The sequence below is a fragment of the Panthera tigris genome, chromosome D2 (assembly GCF_018350195.1).
Source record: "Panthera tigris isolate Pti1 chromosome D2, P.tigris_Pti1_mat1.1, whole genome shotgun sequence".
NCBI lineage: Eukaryota > Metazoa > Chordata > Mammalia > Carnivora > Felidae > Panthera > Panthera tigris.
Window position 1 is genome coordinate 35,582,732 of NC_056670.1, and position 20,634 is coordinate 35,603,365.

Sequence of the window (20,634 nt, forward strand, 5' to 3'; positions counted from 1 at the left end):
CAGTGTGGTAGGACTTTGCTTATTAAGTAGATTGATTAGCTGGGTCTTCCCCTGTGTGTGTGTGGGGGGGGGGGGGTCATAAAGGAGCATCTGTGATAACACCCATGTCTCCGGTTTTGCCAGGGTGTCTTGTGGGTTATGGTGCTGTGCCACTGCACCTCACTGCCTGGTCATGTTGCCATTAGTCTGCTTTCCTGGGCCCGTAACTCTGCTGTAAACAAGCAGAGAGGCTTTCTATTCAGTGGGCTGTTTCCCTGCCCCAGCAGGAGATTTTGTCGTTTTTCTCTTGGAAATCTCTGTCCTTTTTCTCTCCTGATACTAAGACATGGCCCTTCCAGAGTTCTGCATAGGAAGACACATGCCTGTCATTGTCTTTCTGCATCTTCTGAGATCCGGCGTGTCCTGGTGTGACTTTAAGAAGCCTCCTCCAGAACTCGATGCTGTGCTGTGGCTGCAGCAGATCTAAAAGCTGGACAGCAACACGGCTAGTCTCAATTTGGATCTTCAAGGGTTATAATTGGGATTTGGACCTTTGAGTCAAAGAATTTCAGGGTTAGAGTGGATGGAGCTTAACTAGCCTTTTCAGGGTCCCCTCTTAAGGGTCTCTAGTGAATAGGAACTCAAAATAATTAGGGGCAGTGAAAACCATCTAGAGATAAGCAGAAAGTTTGTTCTTAAGATGAGCCAAATGTGTTCCCCTGGAACTTTAATCCATTGGTCCTTGTTCTGATTCCTGGGATGCAGATCCCAAGTGTGAAATCTGCACGTCATATAATCCACTGTAAAACTACATAAGTCTTTAGCCTACACACATGCCTGACTTCTTCCTCTGCTGCTGTTCCCTTTGTGTTTGTTGGACATGCTCATAGCTGAAGAGGTACTCAATCAAAATTCTTCCCTCTCCTTCTTCTCTTCCCTTCTTTATCCTACTTTTTCTAAGCTTATTCTAGGTAGATTTTATGGCACACCTACTCATGCACTGGAACTCAGTTACTTTCATTAGCGTGGTACTTAAGCTCAGAATTCAAGTATTAAGGGAAGGACCTCCTGATTTCAGGTAAGGGGAATAAGGCACAGTCCCCACAGTGACAATGCCAGCTGGTGCTGCTGTTTCCATTTTACAAATGAAGAAAAGGGAGCTCAGAAAAGTTAAGTTCCTTGCCTGAGGACACACAGCTAGTGAATAGTGGAGTAGATTTGGATTCAGGTCTTCTGACTCCAAAGGCGGCTATTTACAAGGCAGAACCAGTGTACTGGCTCTAAGTGCAGGGTCCAGAGCCCAGCAGGCCTGGGTTCAAATCCTGGCTGTAACACATACCAATTGATGACCTTGGGTGAGTTGCCTAACCTCTGTTGCCTCAGTGTCCTCATCTGTGGAATGGTGATAATAATAGTATTTCCCTCCTAGGGTTATTGTGAAAATTAAATGAGATAATGCATATAAAGCACCTGCCTGGCACAGTACCCATACGTGATAACCACTCAATAAATGTTAGTTTAATATCATCATTGTCATCACCATTAGCACTTTTTAAACTACGATAGGGAGTGCCAGAGCTGTGCACCATTGGCTACAGAGCCTGAAGCGCAGCCTCCCAGTTCTCGTTGGGGGCAGCGACAGCAGATTCATGGGGTGGGTGCAAACCACCCTTCGTGCTGATGCTTTACACTGAGGCTGGGCAGGGTCTGGGAAGGGTGGCCATGGCAATTTTTTTTTTTTTTTACACACTTCAAGAAGATTGCTGCAGTTATCTGGAAATCTATTGCTCGGGCAAAAGCAGGATTGCATGATAGAATTTAAAAGGCCGGCAGCTGCATTTCATCCTTTTCACAAGAAAATAACCCCTTACTCCAGTGAAGCTAAAAATAAAAATGGCAGTACATTTGGCAACCACGCTTCTTCCTTTATTACCTCAGCAGTATCTGAATAAAATGTCTTATTAAGCAAGATATAAGGGCAATGAAAAGGAGAGTAAGTCAAATTAGTTGACATCTAAAGCTTGGTGCATCATAGACAGCGAGGGTAGTTACTGTTTAGTAAAATGGATTTAATGCTTAATATAAGTGCTGATATTTAGATGGCTATATTTTGGCAAGTCTGGGGAAAGAGTGGTGGCTTTTGAGCCAGTAGATCTAGGTTTAGTGCTTCCCTGCCACAAACCACTCATGTGGCACCAGGTAATAGGCTTTATCACCTTGGGCCTCGCTTCCTCCATGTACTAAATGAAGGGTGTTTCCTGGAGCCTGATGGCTCTTTGACAGGATCTCAGAGTCACCCAGGGAGGAACGCGGTCCACAGGGCTCTGGAAACCCACCCTATTCTGACAGGTACAGTGTCCCCTGCCCATGCCTTCCATATGGGGTCATTGGGTGAGAGTTTCTTTGTGAGACAATTGTGCTGCTAAAGAAGAGATGTCAGAAGCACCAGACTGGATTATTTCTAAGAAGCCCTGCAATTCTCACTTTTGAAAGTTCTGTGATGACCAAGAAGGAGTTGGCTTTGGGAGAAGTCTGGGCCCTGTTTCAGCTATACCCCTATCTGTGATTAGAAAGATATGCATGCTCAGGGGGAAACGGCACAAGGTGAGTGTCACCAGGAAAGAGAAATGATGACAAAGCCTTCTGTCAATGTGGATAGGTGCAGGCATGTATGTGTGTGTGTGCGAGTAGGGGTGGGTATGAATGCATAGGTAAGCATTTTGATGTAGGATGTATTTGTGTGAATGAAGGAGTATAAGTTTGTGCATGAGTTGATAGAGCCCATGTCAGAGCCTGCACCTCACATGTTTTTGGAGAGAAGATGTAAGTGCAGCCATACCCATGAGGCTTATGTGCGAGGTCCTGTCCGTGGCTGCCTCTTGTCTCATTTATCCTTGCTAACTGCCATGGTGAATTAGCCTTTCTCTCTTTGTCTGAAGTGGGGACACTGAGTCTTGGAGAACCTGAGTAATTTCCGCGAGGTTACACAGCTTGCAGAGTAGAGGGATTATGGAAGGTGTTTGCTTAACATATGGCTCGGATCTGCTTTCAGCAGACATATGGGCCCTTTTTCCTGCACTGACCTGATGGCTGTCCTATCATATAGGGGGTTACCAGTGTAGTAGCCTTCCTCAGCTCAAAGGAATAAGGATGGTTCATTCTTTACTGCTGAGATCTTGAAGCAAGGGGCAGGGGAAATGAAGCTTAACATCAGAGCGCCCCTCACCTACACAGCCATCCGATTTCTGGGTGAGGAGGAGTGTCTCCAAAGTGCCAGAGACAACTGTGGGTTAGTGTCTCGGGGTTCTTAGTTTTGTTTGAGTGCCTATTTTATTACTTTCAGGGTTCTTGCAGTCAAGGTTTACAGTGGCATAGGGTGAGCAGGGTTTATCCCAACCGCTTTTTTTGCCAAAAGATATTAACCTGTCATTGTCAGGCAATTGTTCGGGCCTCATTTTTTTGAGGCCTCCCTTCCCAAACTTCTGTTTTAAAAAAAAAAAGGCCAATCAACAACAAGTACTATGCAAAACCATCTTTAGGTATTACTGCAAAATAACTGAATACACCTTGAGACCTTAGCAAATCTTGTTACTTTTTATTTATACCTTGAAGCCCATTGCAGACTTTGTCATTCTACTTCCTTGGTTTCATTTGCAGAGAAGCTTTCATTCTGAAGAAAATATCGTGAGAGCCCTGAGTAGATTTATGCTCTGCTTCTGATGGTTCAGGAAGCCTCAAAATATCTAATATGGTTTTTTTACCTGTTTTGCTTAAGAGTAAGATCTTTTATAAACATCTCTCACCAGAACCATCAGTCATTGTGTAGAAATTTAAATTTTACTAAGTAAAGTGAGAATGGATTAAGAGCAAGCTTTTTTTCCTTCTTTCTTTCTTTTTTTTTTTTTTCCCCCAGTGTAAAGCTTAGGTCTTTCCCAGAAGTAACACTTTTTTGGGACTTCTTGGTGCCTTATTTGGAGGTGAGGGGAAACTGGAATGTTTGCACACTGCTGGTGGGAGTATAGACTGATATGGATGTTTAGAAAAATCTCAAAGTATTGACCAAATCAGATGCATGTACTCTATGACCTAATGGCCCTGCTCTTGGATTATAAATGGCCCTGTTCTTCTACAGTGAGTGGACATAGGATGGTAGTGATGACGATGTTATAGTTGTTGGTTTTAGTGATCAGGACTGTTAGACTGAAGGTAATTCAGGTTGTAGTATACTGATAATTGGTGAAGACCCTTTCCAGGTATATTCTTAGTAAGCCATTTGTCAAAGTTGCACAGACTGCTTTCATCTCAATCCGTAGCCTTTATAACTGCCATGTATTCCTTCAGAATGCAATGTTCATTTAGTTGCTGTTGCCAGAGTTTGCAATGTGAATGTAAATTGTGATTTCTTAGAAGGGATGTAATCTTGGAAAAATAGAAAAATAGACTCCTAAATTCAAGATAGAGATTATTTAATTCAACTCCTAAACCTAAAAAAAATCTCATTTATAGTCTTCTTTGTATGTGATCTACTTGGATTCTTCTAACACCCAAGTGTTTGCCATTTCCAGAGTTAGACCATCTCCCAAAGAGAAATAATTAGGTTCCAAGATTTTGGCACCATTAGACCAAGTAGTAGGATTTTCCCAACTAAATTCCTAAGGTGTTTTCTAGGGAACAAACAACGGTAAGATGATGCAATTCTATTTCATGTAGTTCCAGTCAGGCCTTGGTTTGCTTCACAGCCAAAACTATCTTTTACTTGAAGTTAAAAACAAGTTGGAGAACCTGAGTGCATTTCCAAGGTGGAATCAGCTGCATGTAACCAAGAAGATAAGATTTTCTGGGCAAGTCATGGGCATTGTGAAGAAGGAGAGCAAAGCCCACTTCCAGTGTCAAAGGTCAATCCTCTCACAGGTGTTCTTGGGGGATGAAAAAACACGTTGGTCACTATCGAATTTGACCTTGCCCAAACTTACTAATAACCGTCTCTGTGTCTAAATTGTTATCACTGATCGAGGGGCATTTCTATTAAGGGCCTTCAGTTTAGAATTTCTGACCACAGATAGCCTCATGGAGACCCAGATTTCTGGGAGATCAGCTGGGGTACCATCTGAAATGATGATAATGATAGTTACCCTGATTTTCCAACTAGAGACAGAATTGCCAAAATACTTTTGGAAACTAACATAGTTTTTATAAGGCAAGGATTGCAGTGGAAGGTAAACATGTGAAACCAGAACCTGTGTTACTACCTTCCTCTGAGCTTCTTCTCGAGGAAATTCACCTGAGAGAATGCTTATGCCTCAGTGAGACTCTTTAACAGAAGAAATTAAAACTCCCAGGGCCTCCTCACATCCTCCCTTGTCAGCATTATTGGGTCATCTGATTCTTTTCTTGGGGAAGTCCTGTTCATGGAGCTGTCTTTTCCAGCTGTGGAATCACATTCAGGGTGTCCAGTGCTTATTGACTTAGGAGTCTATATCCACACAGCAGGATCAACCAGAAACCACTGTGCTGCACCTCAACACATTGAAAATGTGTTTGGTTACAAAATCCCTGAGGTGTTAGTGACACTCAGACTGCACAGTTCAACAACAACAACAACAACAAAAAAACACAGGCTCACGAACTTGCAGTTGCTGTTGTGGGAAGGGAGAAATTCTGAACTCTCTCAATGAACCAGCTCTTGTCATTTGTACCAGTAACAGGTTCCTCTGAGTTTTCGTTGCTAAGTTTGATAATTTAGTATGCATATAATGTCTTTTGTTCTTTTCCTATGACTATACTTGCATATGAGCCTGAAACATGAATCCACACGCGTGGTCTTTTGCCATGTGATTTTGATTAAAGCTTTCTAAGCTACACACCCTGACAGATCAAGCCACACAATTACAAATTACAAATTACATGTCTTGGGCTTTCCCCTTCCAGTTGGTTGTAGTAGACGGGTTGACTCTGGAACAGCTCAGTAGGAACTCAACTATTCCAAGCAACCAGCCTGAGTAAACAGAAACAAACAAAAAACACTTAAAATAAAATCATACTGTTTATTCTGAGGATAGTCATCATTTTATCTTGGCTATTCTGTATACAATACTTTGTGAACTTCATGCATTAAGCAAGTGACTAGAGATTACATTTAGGAGCCTAGAAAGGATTATAATGTTGAAGACTGTTAAGGATAATGTGAAGCTATTTGGCATCAGCCACAATAAATAGTATATGTGGAGGTGTTTTGTAAACTATAAAGTCAGTTGACCAGTGCCTTCACTAAAGAATTAGTTTTAATTTCGCAGAAATATCGAGGCATGGATTCCTTTTCAAAATGACTCAGGATGCTCATAGATACCCTAGTGCTAGCCCTTTTTAAAATAATCATAGGTACTTTCAACACATGGCTTTCCAGATGCTATCATTTCTGACAGTAGGTCTGAATTTAAGGAAGTTGTGGACAGGAACCTTATCTGAACTGTCACCATCCTCCCTCATCACCTTCAAGCAAATGATCAGGCTAGAAGGATAGTTGGGCTACTGGGATGTCTTAGGAGGATGTTGAAAGAGATTGGCCAATGAGATTCATCAGACCCTAATCCCTTAACTTGTCGTTCCACATTCAACAGAAATTTGGTCTGCTGCATCACTAATGGGAAAATAGCTTAACACTTTCTTCGAATGTCTACACCCAGACTTGGATGAGGACTTCCAGGACAAAATAGATTCCAGGTACTGTGATGGCTGCATTGTCGTGTGTTGAGGAAAATGAAATAAGACTTAGTCCTTGTTAAGAGCAGTGGATCCAGCCCAAGGTGGTTTCCTAATGCAGTAATAATTGAGGTCACAGAAGGTCCAGAGTCCAATATAGGTCCCTGTAAGATGCTTTAAGGCCATCATGTAAATAAAGCAGTAATTCTTCTCAGGTCATGCATCTGCTAGAATGGTGTGTCTAAGACTCGCTATCCTCACACAGAAACAGCTTCACAAGTTGTAGATGATCAGTGAGATGAATGGGTGAGATGAGGAGAATGCAGTGATACAGTGATTTTTGATACCTTTATGTTCTGGCAGAGGATGTATTTTTAGATTTCTCTAGTTGTACCCTGCTGTGTAGGATTTGTCTAAAGAAGCTTCTGCCTGTATAAGAGCTGTTGTAGACCTCCTTATCCCCTTCCTCTCTCCTCACGCTTATAAAGGGTTGCTATGTTCAGCTGTGCAGGTAATACACTGCACAAGTGTAAAGAGCATCTGTAAGAACAACATTAACCTCAGCTATGTCAGGAAACTTCTCAGGGTTCCCAGTAGAGTTAGTGATTGGAGGATCATGTAACCAGTGATTGGAGGATCAAGTTAACCCAGTCCTCTGGGTTAACTCAGTGGCTTCACACAAGCTATTCAATAATAGTGGGCCTTATTTCTGCATCTCTAAACTGTGTGTTTGTGGGTCCTAGGGAAGGGGAAAGCATCATCTGCTGATCTGAGGAGAATGAAATGGGGATGAGTGGCTTTATCAGTAATTAATTATGGCATGTACTCATGTAATTATGCTCACTAAACACCTCAGATTATTTTCCCCCCTCAGCTATTTTGTTTGTATGAACTTGTTGGTTTTCTTGTTTTGCGTCGTAAAAGGCAGAGGCGTACATTAAAAACGTGCTGGAATTATTGTCATTCCATGTCTTATTTGCTTTGGGAATCTGGATGGGAGAGAGGGGAGGCCAGGAGAAGTCTGCACAGCTGGTAGGGCCCTGGCCAGCTTGGGAGGCATCCCTTCTCTGATCCCTGAGTTGAAAATGTAATTTACAGGGAAAGAGAAGGCCTGAATTTCTTCTGTTTAAGAATCTTCCTTCCTATAGAAGATAGAATGTGTACCAGTGCCAGAGACTCAGATGACCTTGTGAAGCTTGAAGAGGAGGGGAAGGCCTAAAGGCTTAGTCTGGGGCAGGTGAGGAAGAGAGGCCTTCCCAGTGTGTAGGGGCCAGGTGCTGCTTTGGCAAGTGCTCTGGAGGCCTCCATCAGTGCCCGCTCACGGTGTTGGTATCAGACCCAGGTTCACCTGGCAACATATACTGGCTTCTTTCAAGCTAAGCAGCTACCTGGAGGAGGTTTGAGTTCTTAGAAAGCGAGCTGCTTCATTCCTGTTTCAGAACAAGTTTCTTCTAAAAGAGTTCTGTTTGACAATTGGATCCAATATGCTTATAAAAATGTTTTATTAAACTTTATAGGACTTTACTTTCATTTAGTACATCACAAGAATTGTCCCTCCTGGGCACTTTTCATGGCTAGAAATTCTCCTGGCTTAAATGGTGCTCTGTAATTAGGGTGGCAGGCCCTGATCTGAGGTTTTTGTGAATTTGCTCTCCGTTTCTCACAAAGAAGTGAACTTGCTTACAGCCCCTCCCACAGAAACAAAGCTCCTTGTTCTTTTCCCTTCCACCCCCTTCCTTGCCCCCATCGCTGTGATGCCTCCCCTCCTACTCTCCAAATTCCCCCCAAGCATTGAGGGTCCCAAGGAAGAGAAGGGCAGGGGTGAAAAATCTGAAACTGCCCAAGATGGATAGTGAGAACACCATGCATAAATAAATTACAGCACAACCCCCAGATGAACAATGATTGTGTGGTTGAAGACCTGGCTGAATAAGTGTGTCAGGCACTGATTGGAAGCGTGATAAATGCAATGACCTAACAAAGGATTGACTTCTCCTGCAGACAGGCCCCTTTTAATGGATGGAAAGGGAGGAAGCTTCATTTAGAAGGGAAAGGCTGTTTGCTGTGCAGATATGACAAAGGGGAAGGAGACAACCATTGATTTACGTTTGGGAATGACAGTTGAAAAATTCAGCAATAATCATGACAAATGAGAAGAGACGCAGTCAGAGAAAAAAATGCCAATACGTTAAGCCTGCGAAGAAATGCCAAGGTCACAGAGAAAGGTTCCCAAACTTCTCGTTTTGACAACCTTAATGGAAGTAATAGAAAAGATGAGGGTTCAGGTTAAAAGGGATGGCTTGGCATGAAGGGCTGCAGGTGTTGGTAATTAGTGGTGAGTTTGGAGAGGGCGTGGCAGGAAGTCCTCCTTACACCACTGGGAAGGCGTCTGTCCAAAAGCAGCTGAGAGGCTTCCTGAGACTGTCAGCCCTGCCCTCCTCTAGGAGGTTTGGAAAATCAAGCACGTGATTTTAATGTCAGTAGCAGCAGCAGGAAGGAAAAAGGTGGGCTGGGTACGCTTGAGATGCTTGACGAGGGACGTGAAGTCAGATGATTTGTTCTGGACTGTGGTGTGTTGCCTCTAATTTTATTTTGTTTAAAAGACTGATGATCAGTGAGAAGGTGATGAGTTGCAGGTTACCTACCTGATCAGCACTGGTGAGATTTCTCCTGGTGTTTTATTCTTTTTGGTTATAGGGTGCCCAGTGAGTTGAATCCTGTATTTCTTTACTCCAGTAAGAGAGACACAATCCAGAAGATTCTGTGTGTGGACGTGAAAAAGTGCACTGAAAAATGTATATACTTAAGAGACTCTTGAAAACTGAGAACAAACTGAGGGTTGATGGGGAGTGGGAGGGAGGGGGGGTAGGTGATGGGCATTGAAGAGGGCATCTTTTGGGATGAGCACTGGGTGTTGTATGGAAACTAATTTGACAATAAATTTCGTATAATAAAAAATAAATAAATAAATAAAAGCAAAAAAAGGTATATACATGTGTAGGGAGGGAAGTGGTGTGGAAAAGTGTGGTGCGAAGACCTGTGGCCTGGCAATTGTCAGAACTGGGTTATTGTTAACCGCTAACTCCCTGTGTGAATGTGGACAAGAGCTCATTGTGCCCTTCTGTAAAATGGGGGCATTCTTAGGCATTGGAGGGAGTTGCTGAGGTCCTTTGTGGTATAATCTGAGGATTCGATATTATATCTAGATTTTGTCTGTGGTGTGAAGTCTATTTGTGTATGTAAAGTATAGACACACATATATCTAACATGTATATCCACACATATATATCTTTACTCATCCAGTCACACATTGCACTATTTTATGCAGCGGTTAAGACTGCAGTCTCTATTTTGGCTTGTTCTCATCCAAATGTATTGTTTGTTTGTGGACCAAGAGCCCAATTACAAGTGTGTGTGTGTGTATGTGTATGCGTGTATGCATTTATATAGACATTTTAGATAGAGTGTGAGCAGGGGACAGAGAGAGAGAGAATCCCAAGCAGGCTCTGTGCTCAGCATTGATCCCAATGAGGGGCTCGATCCCATGACCCTGGGATCATGACCTGAGCCGAAATCAAGAGCCAAATCCTCAACTGACAGCCAGCCAGGAGCCCGGATAATTATTTTACCTAGCTCAAATGCAACATTATAGGATCATCATTCTGTTGACTGAATAAAAACTTGACACTTGAGTTGGGGGAAGAAGCCCTCGTACCCACCCCCCCAAGTAAGTGTATTATGAAACCAGTTACCAATTTAGAGAATGACAAAGTATTCCGCATGGGGATTCCTCAGCTTCGGACAACATTTGAACTATGATTACATTTTTGCTAAATTAGTTGAAGAGATATAAATAATTTTTAAAAAAGCTTATTTTATTTATGTGAAATGAAGTGCCAGGAAAAGCTTCTACAAATGTATCATAATTTGTGAATACTCCACTCTAAATGAAAAATGATTTTATTTAAGTCAACCAACTCCCTTTAGATAAGCCTTGAAGAGAAGTTATCTCATTAAACAGAATGATCTGTTTTGGAACTGTAGTGTACTCTAGCTCCTCTTCTCACCCAAGTGGCTTTGGAGGCCTGTCTGGACAGGGTTAACCCCAACCCCCATGTCACCAAGAGCATGTGGCTGTGTTCATTGGAATTGTCTGGGCATGTGAAGGTTCAAAATAAAAGAGGTGCTGTGTTTAACAACAACGTCTCACTGACTCAAGCATGTATAGCATAAAGTTGCCAAAAGCTCTCCAACTCCCATCAGTTAAGGCAGCCTTTTAACTGCAGAAATGAAGGAGGGAAGGACTGGATTATAAATGAGTTGGATCTGGTATTTGAGGTAATCTTAGGTCTGTAATGATTTCTTATGACTTCGCTTCTACCTGGGGCTGCAGAGCAGGCATATAAGGAAAGTAGCCTCTTTAGATTAAACATTTTCTAATCAGCTTTATCACTCATATCTGAATTTATCTTATTTGAGGAAAATGCCAATATATTAGCAGGCATGTATGATACACAAGGTGACCCTACCAACTTAATGACATAATACATTATCCTTAATGAAGTCAATATCTTGTCTTTTAGCTGTCTGTCTATTGGGGCGATTAATTGCAGTGTCATTAAAGTTAGCTCTCTTTTCATTTGAGCTTGACAAGTCGCATAAAACTAATGTTCTTAGTTATCAGCTACTGGAATAGGACGGAGGATGGAGGAAATTGTAGGACAAATAAGGGGGTACTGCTACAGCTAACTTGAAGGACTTTTTCCAATGACTGTTTCCTTAGGTCTCTCCTTATCCAGTTGAAATTCAAGGCAAAGCTAGATGGCTCTTATTTAGACCAGGGTTCACTTTGGAGGAAAGAGGGAACTGCTGAGAATTACACCCAGTTTGGGAGACTTTGAGCCATCTAGTAACAAAAGCTTGATTACTGCAAGGGTTTTTGCACTAAATAGATTTCCTGAGTTACCTCCTGAACTGATGTACATGAGCTGATAGCCTGTGAGAGAGTGTGATAAAGAATGGTTGAAACCATGTTTTCATTTAGCTTTGAAGTTTTTCTAATTTAATGGGCTCTCTGGCAGAAGGGAGGATTGAGGGTGGGGGAAGGGATCTGTGTCCAAACCATGCTTTGCAAATGGTTCTACTAAATACCAGCTAATCATGGGCAATGTGGGAGCGATAGCGTCTGGTCCACTGCTAATTGTAAAGCCAAAGAAAGCCTCACTCCCTGCCTTCCCCCTACCTCTGAAACTATGAGACAGGATGGCTGTAATTTACAGTGTGTTATCTTTGTCTATAGCGGCAAGATGATATGAAGTAAATCAAGGTACGAGTAATGAAAGACTGAGAATTTATTCCTTGGAGCACACTTTAAAGTGTAGTATCTGTTATAGTGGCACTGCCTGAAGACCCTGAAATGAGACTTGGATGAAGGGCAATAAAGCAGCATAGAGGCTCATGTTAATGTTGTTTGTCTGAGGTTAGTAATTGGGTTCCACTGATGAGTTGTGTGAAGACAAAGTGAGAATCCCAGCTAGTATTGTAAATCTTACATTGTTGGAACAAGAAGCAATCCTAACAAATATTGATCCTCTCCGTGCCCAGAGGCGAGGAGGGAAGCAGGGAACTGCAAAGCACTGGCTTGTTTCAATAGCACCAATTACCTTAGTGAAACCAACGCTCTGCATGAAATCCCAGGGTGGGTGCAAATGGTGAATTAGCCATGATTAGGCTTTTTAGATGGATCCTCCCCAAATACACCAGCTTAGCATTCTGTCTCAGTTATCCTTTGGTCCTAAAAACATATTTTGTGGAAGTGATTCCTCTTAGGCATTAGAGGCCCTGTTCAGATGTGGACGCCAGATACGAATGTATGGCTGGCCACTGCCTTACACACAAAGGGGCTGGAGTGAATGTGTTGGAATATGACCACTAGAAAGATGGTGCTTTTCACCCTGGTTTCACTGAATAGCACCAAGTCTTGGGGCCCACACCCCACATTTAATGGACTTAGTTGTTTATTTTTTTCTTCCTGTTTGTGGTTAGTTGATGTCCTAAAGATTTTTGGAGAGCTGATCTCCAAGGAAGAAAAGGCATCTCAGACTCTATATATTTTGGGACTGGCTTCCCATTATTCATTGTTTAAAAATGTTTATTTATCTATTTTGAGAGAACAAGTTGGGGAGGGGCAAAGAAAGAGAGGGAGAAGGAGAATCCCAAGCAGACTCTGATCTGTCAGCCCAGAGTCCAACATGGGACTCATTATCACAAACTGCAAGGTTGACCTGAGCAGAAATCAAGAGTCAGATGCTTAACCGACTGAGCCACCCAGGTACCCCCCATATCCCCATTCTTCATTTTCACTGCAAAGGCCTTCTAAAGATCTCTGCTCATCCTATTTGAATATAGGGCATCCTTCCTTGGAATCTGTCTAGTTCTAATCAGGAAGAATTTGGGCTCAGGGGAAGGGAGAGTGTTGATAAAACATGGGAAGGTTACACTTGACTTTGTTTCTTCCCAGGTGGTAAGACTTGTTGGCAGCATCCCTTGGCACCTGCCCCCTATTCCATTACTTTGGCTGTGAGTTTGAAGTAGTTACTTTCAGAAGTTATTCTGTAGACCAGATCTTGTCACTGGGCTGGGGTGGATTAGGTAGCTATTTGGCCCTTGGGCTTCTGCCTCCTATGCTCCATCAGTTTTATCCATGCTATCCAGCCCAGTGTGCTCTGCTGAGAGAGGGGGGGCCTCAGAACATTTGGTCTCTTATAGGACAGTGTGACATATTTATACCAACACATGTGTCTTGAGCAGAAGAAAGGTAAAGTTAGCCTCCCTCCTCCCCCCTGCCCACCCCCCCCCTCCAGAACTGGGCAGACAGAGAGCAAGGGTGTGAATAAAGAGAATCATATACCTTCTAAAGCTAAAATCGGGTATAGGATACATTTCCAGGATTCCAGGACACAGTAATTAATTACATAGTGAATTCTACAAGTGTTTATTGAGTGTCTAACTTAGTGCCAAGTATCGTTTGGGATACACAGTTGAATAAGGTGGCGTTTACATCCTAGTAGTGGGGGGTAACAGTGGTGATGGAATATAAACATATGTGGCCAATTTCTGGTATAAACTGTAAAGAACATAGAAAAAGCTATTGAAGTAGAGGTGGCTTGAGTGGGGAGGGGTTCCCTTTAACTGGGGTGGTCTGTCAAAGCTTTTATTCTCATATACAACAGGTGTTGGAACTGAGGGTTCCCCCTTTATACCTCCCCCCTCCCCAGTTTTATCTCTGTGTCTGTGCTCACACTGTTCCAGGAGACCTGAAATGCCTTGTACCCACAGCATGCCTAGTTTCTGCTCATTTCCCAAGGCCCAGCTCAAAGACCATATCGTCTGTGAAGCCATTCTGGTTCTACCAACTGAAAATGAGCATTTGTACCCAGGGTGCCTGTACAGCATTCCATCCTCACACCACTTTGGTCCTTGCCACTCTGTCTTCTGTTACAGTAATTTGTGTGTTCACCTCATCTCTACTACTTCTCTGTGGGATCCTTAAGCAACCATGTATAGTTAACACCTTATCTCTTAGAGCACTCAGCAGTGTCTTGTACATAGTAGGTACTCTGTAAATATTTATTAATGAAAAAATTACAGGGAAGAGCTAGGAAATCTTATAGTTGTGTATGCATGTGTTTGGAGGAGCTTTTGAAATTGTCTAGAGTTTGATCTGCTACACAGACATGCTTCCATGAAACACCACTTTACTTTTGTGTAGATATTTCACCGTGTGGGTTTGTTATATCTGAATGGACATGTGATGTCTGCCTGCCTCTCCAGGCAACAAACACATTTTGGAGGGATTGTTAACTTGAAAGTTGTAATAAAACTTTTACCACTCAGAACAACTAGTATCTGTGTCTGCTAAGGGTGAGCAAAGGCAAAAAGTGGTTCTATTGGCAAAAATGGTTTGACAGTGTTTAAAAAAATAATTGTTCTGCAAATGTCAATAAGCTCAACAAATGCAAGCTAATTGCCTTATGGTTTGGATCGAGCTGTGCACCTCCGTATTGGGAGTTTCGCCACCTCCAGCAGCCCATATACTCTCTGGGCCAGCGCCGACTCTTCTGGGCAAGAAGAGGGGAGTAAGTGAGTCCATTCCCCGTTGGCCTCCTGAGACACCTCTGAAGATTAAATAACTAATGACTGTAAAGTGCTCTGTGAAAAGAGAGTGCTCTATAAAGTGTTATTGTTGGGGCTGTTAAAAATGGAAAACGACTTTTAATTTAGAAAGAGAGCTCTCAGCGTAAGGGGAGGGGGTAGCTGTAAAGCTTTTATCGCCACTTTGCTTTCCTGAGGCTTCTTAGCTATTGGTGTTGGCACCATGGTTTGCTCCCCCAGGAGATCTTTTACCTGCTCACAGGGCTTAGGAAGGATGCCAACATCTCATTGGCATGGTGCCATTCTGGTCCCTTTCTATGTCACAACCTTTTGGTGAGAGCTATGGTTTCATTGGCCTTGGATTGGCTTATCGTCGATTGGAATGTGAGATCAAGGATCCTTTCCTGAAATGTAGAGTGTCCTATAATCTGGTAATGCTAGGACCCTGCCCACGTACTCCCCAACCAGGGCAGTGGTATAGACCACAAACCACTTGTAAAATAGGAGACTTATGATACTCACCATGTGGATAACAGCCTGCCCTCAGCAGACCAGTCCTCCTTCCATTTCTTGAGAACTAAGACTCCTCTTTTCCTATTCAGTGGTAATGCTCAGTTTTTAATCATTCTGAATTTCACCAACTATTCCTAGGCTTCTTGGTTCACATTCTACTTTCTCCCTGTCACATTATGTGGTCGGGAGGTTTAAAATACATTGTTGTACCTATGCACTCTGTATTATTATTTCATGTCTTATGATTCTGTATGTATATTTAATCACTGTGTAGAATTTACTCGGACAAGTCTTCATTTTAACATGCAGTGCTGTGAATGAGAAGGGGGCTTTCTGGCATCCTTTTTCTCTGGCTCTTCTGACTCCTTCGACACCTAACCCTCCCCATGACATGCAGGCCTTGCAGGAAAGGGGCCCATAAACTCAGTATTTATCATACAAATGCAGTGATGTGTCTCCCTTTTTATGACCTTGCTAAGTAGTGAGTATTCATTTGTGCCACCTCACCCCAGATGCCCATCCTGAGGCTGAGCTGTTTATCAGGCTCTCATCTCTTTCCCAAAGGCTGAACAAGGAGCTTGGGACCACTATAAACATGTTCTCTTTCATTAAAGAGGAAATTATTATCATATATTTTTGTAATAACCAATAACATTTCAAATTACTCACATTTATGGCTTATAATCAAGCTTATGCTTAACCTCTAATCCTCATGAAGCTGGTAATGATGGGCTGTTGGTTAACCACTTATGGGAAGTTAAGGGCAGATAGAAAGCCACCTGACCAGTAATTAACCAGAGAAGCAACTCATTTTTGAGTTGAGATTGTAAACACCACACTTGGCTTATGTTTAATTGATAACAAGTGAGGCAAGCCCCGTTGGGTTTGTGGTGACGCATTGGTGGATTAGGCCTTGGTTGGCTTCTCAATGGTTAATGTGCTGAGTGATAAGGATGCTCATTGTTGCACCCTAGGTCTTTAGACCCTGAATCTTTGCTTTTGAAGCTGATCATCTGGGGAGGTTAGTTACAACACAGTTGATGACTGGCACTTGACAGTCACAGAGGGCACTGCTCCCTCTGTCACTATGTGTTCTCACTGTGTTCTTCATAGCCTCTTGTTTGAATTCCCATCATCCATGAGTCTGGGGTAGTATGGGATCTGAACTGCTCTGATGCTACCTGTCATGGGCTTAGATCACCTTTTGAGTTGGCCCGCTTATTTGGAGGAGGAGAACTCACCGTTTGAAGAAACGGGCCAGTTTGTGGTAACAGTATCTTGGTTTGCCAACAGGATGGGAAAAGGGGTTCAAGGAAGTGTGATTAAATGGGATGGTTGTTGCTTATCTAGAGGATACAGTGAAAGGACCCTGAATCCAAAGGCTTAGCTGCTGCACTCATTGATGTATTCAGTAATAAAAGGAAATATAAGACAGAATCATCTGGAGTCTACTCTAATTTAACTGCTTTGAGGATAATAGTTTAAAGCACATTTTAATTATTAAATAATCACAACTGGGAATCTCCTATTATCAGTCATTTAGGTGCCAGGAACTTTATAAACCTCCTTTCATTTAATCATCCCTATAACCCAATGTAGAAATTATTATTTTCTGCATTTCACATATGAGGAAACAGAATCTTAGAGGCCTTAAATGACTTGCCCTAGGTCACACATCCAATAGTTACATAGTCCAATAGAATGACTTCTACTAGCAAAACTCATGTTCTTCTGTACTTGACCTACATGTCATTAGTGAGAAAGATATCCCATGGAAGTGGAGATGTCATGGACTTCCTGTCTGTCATGTATCCAAGACTCTTAATTGATCTCCTGTGATACATTGGCTCCTGTAGCTGGGACTGCAATGGCATATTGGGAGATTGTGACATATCAATCCAAATGAAACCAAGATGTTTTTGGATGAATTACTATCAGAGATTATTTGCAGTTTGTTAGTAGCAGTGGATAAGAGATTGGCCATAGCTACTTATCATCATGTAACAGTAAGGCTGAAAGGAGCCTTAGGATAGTTATCTAGCTCAAGGGTGGCAATCTGAATTCAACAATAGTTATTGTACAAGTATTTATTGAAAGCTTAGTGCATGCTAGTCATGGTTTTATGCTCTGATGCTTCACATACATTAGATGGCGTTAGATTATATACATTAGGTGGCATTAGATTATAATGCCACACTAATGTTAAAATTTTGCTTTAGATAGCTATATATCATTGAAACAAGTTGAAAGATGAAAATATAGTCTTTATATTTGATAACATAGCACCCATTTCCACTGCTCTTTATTCCTTTTTTAAAATTATTATTTTTTGTTTGAAATAGAACATATGAGTGGGGGAGAGGGGCAGAGGGATAAAGAGAATCCCAACCACCATCCATACTCGGTTACAGAGGTTGACATGGGGCTCAATCCCACAACCCCGGGATCTTGACCTAAGCTGAAATTGAGAATCAGATGCTCAACCAACTGAGCCCCCCAGACACTCCTTTATTCCTTTTTATGGGACAGAAATTTCATGGGATGATATTTTTTAGAGTCTGAAGAATTTCTTTAAACGTTTTTTATTTGAGTCTCTGGCAAAAGTTCTCTATTTCTGTTTATCTTAAGTTTTGTTTGTGTTGCTTTCATTTTTGAATAATATTTTCATGAGTATAGAATTCTGGTTTGACTTTTGCTGTTTTAGCAGTTTAGTCCTTCCATTGTCTCGAGCCTCCATTGTTGGTCCTGGGAAGTCAGTTGTCACTTTTAACCATTGTTTCCCTGCATGTATGTATAGTAATGTATCATTTTTCTCTCTCGGCTTTCAAGATTTTCTCTTAATGATTTTCGGGAGTTTGACAGCCATTGATGTTTCTTTTTTTTTCTGCCTCATATTTTTTTCTCTTACTGAGACTCTAGTTACATGTATCTTAGACCATTTTAAATTGTCTCACAGGTCACTGAATCTGTTTATTGCTTTGTAAAATATTTTTTCCTCTTTCTGGGTAGTTAATCTTGTTTGACCTATCTTTTCATTTCCCATCTCCATTCCTATGTTAAGATCATCTAGCATATTTTTTGTTTTAAATATTGTACTTTAGTTTCCAGATTTCCATTTTTAAAAATTTTTTTAAATACATTTCTCTGATGAGATATTCTTTCAGTCATCTTTTCGTTTATTATAACCATCTTTTTTCTTAAGACTTTGGTCATGTCTAGTGTAGCTACTTTTTAAATTTTTTAAAAATGTTTATTTTTGAGAGAGAAAGCATGAGTGAGGGAGGGGCAGAGAGAGAGGGAGAGAGAAAATCCCAGCAGGTTCCATGCTGTGAGTGCAGAGGCCAACAGAGGATTCAATTGCATAAACCATAAAATCATGACCTGAGCTGAAATCAAGAGTTGGATGCTTAACCAATTGAGCCACCCATGTGCCTCTTTTACACCTCCTTTAAAGTACTTATGTATTCCCCAATCTCAGTCATTTTAGGCTTAGTTTCTGTTGACTTTTTAAAAAGTCTTGAATGTGGATCACGTTTTCCAATTAATTAGCATGTCTAGTAATCTAATGTATCCTGGACATTGTGGGTAATACATGTATCTGTGCTGCTGAAGTGAGCACAATACATTATATGTATCAGTAGACTATAGTTATTTTTTAAAAATATGTATAGCATGTTGAGTTTTTGTTCTAGCAGGTGACTTAGCTGGACTCAAATTACAAATTGTGTCTCCCCTGTGGCAAGCAGCAACTGAGACCTCTTCTCAGTTCTTTCAGACTTCTAGTTGTTATTTTTCACTCAGATTTTTGTGATTTTCCCAGAAATTGTGTGCTTCAAGGTCACCCAAGGATCTGGTTATGTGTTATTTTCAGATTTGGGAACCTCATTCTTTGTTCCCTCCTCCTTGGGATCTCACCCCTCATTTTTCAACAGCTCTGTCTGTAGTAAAATCCATCCTCTGGCTTGGTAGCCAATAAGAGTATGACTTTCTGCTTATGGTTTAGCCACGCTACCTTGTACACTTCTGTGAATAAGTGACTTCCTTCCAGTTTCTGCCTGTTTTGGGTTGCTTCCCAATGTGTTAACATACTAGTTCTTTAAAAATATTTTCTCCAGGGGCACCTGGGTGATTCAGTAGGCTAAGAAACTGACTTTGGCTCAGGTCATGATCTCGCGGTTCGTGGGTTCGAGCCCCGTGTCAGGCTCTGTGCTGACAGCTCAGAGCCTGGAGCCTGCTTCAGATTCTGTGTCTCCCTCTCTCTGTTCCTCCGTTGCTCATTCTCTGTCTCTGTCTCTCTCTGTCTCTCAAAAATAAATAAATGTTAAAAAAAATAAAATAAATAAAAATATTTTCTCCAAAATTCATCACTGTTATTTATGGAGGGTTAGTCCAATATAAGCTACTTTGTCATTACTGGAAATCTTACTGTTTAAGAGAATCCAGAAATTCTTAATGTGAAATCTCTTTATTATTATAGGCAACCACCCCTCAAAACCATGTCATCCCTATTGGTAAAATATGGCTTGTTTGGCCCAGTTTTGTGATTTTGAACTAGACCTAAGGTTTCTGACTCTCAGCTAAGTACTTCGTCTGTTAGGACAAATTAATGTCTCTTTCTCTACCTGCTAGAATAGATAACTTCTCAAGTGTTATGACACTGGGTAGAGTTTCCATGGGAGATATCAGAGAATAACCTTTGCAGAATGTGGAGAAGAAATAAAGTCCACTGGAGAAGGAGACTCCATGGCAGGTGATTACCAGACTGCTTTCTTCTCTTCCAGTTGGTCCACTGTGCTTTTTGGCGCAGTGAGAACTGGTACCCTGGTGGGCTGAGTCCAGCTCTCCTTAGACCATTCTTATATTTAAGGTTGGCAATTTACTGCCAGGCCCATGTGAGCTGTTTGATGTTCTAATCCAAAGCACTGTCATGCTAGAGAACTTTTTTTCTGAACTGTGTCCTGTCACCAAATGTCATTGTGCCCCTGTGCAGGTATATGTGGAGCGTGTAGCTGTACTTGGGGCCTTTGGGTACTTCCTTCATAAATAGCAGATTTAGGACCAGACAAGGAATTGGTACATCAGCCATAAATCCTGAGAAGGAGAATGCCAGATTCATTTGGCTGCTGGCATTTGATTTGTGGGTGTGTTAAAGGTCTCTGAACCTCTTAGAAGAATATGATGAGAAAAAGGTGGTTCAGACTGCCCATCCAGTTTCTTATTGAGCTTTGGGTACTCAATAAGTAGGCAGGTAGAAACATTAGGTATTTGGGCTTCCAAGTCTGGTGCTTG

At 41.8% G+C, this 20,634-nt stretch overlaps 1 protein-coding gene across 8 annotated transcripts in view; it reads left to right on the forward strand.

Moving 5' to 3' along the window:
• The window catches only part of LRMDA (leucine rich melanocyte differentiation associated), a 1,033,894-nt gene that overhangs the window by 463,563 nt on the left and 549,697 nt on the right, over positions 1-20,634 (forward strand). For 5 of the 8 annotated variants that reach the window (XM_042961205.1, XM_042961206.1, XM_042961207.1 and 2 more), the window contains one exon: positions 6,597-6,699. The exons of the other annotated variants lie outside the window; for them this stretch is intronic. The gene's annotated coding sequence lies outside the window, so the exon portion shown is untranslated. The remainder of the gene's footprint in view (positions 1-6,596; positions 6,700-20,634) is intronic. 8 annotated transcript variants of the gene reach the window in all.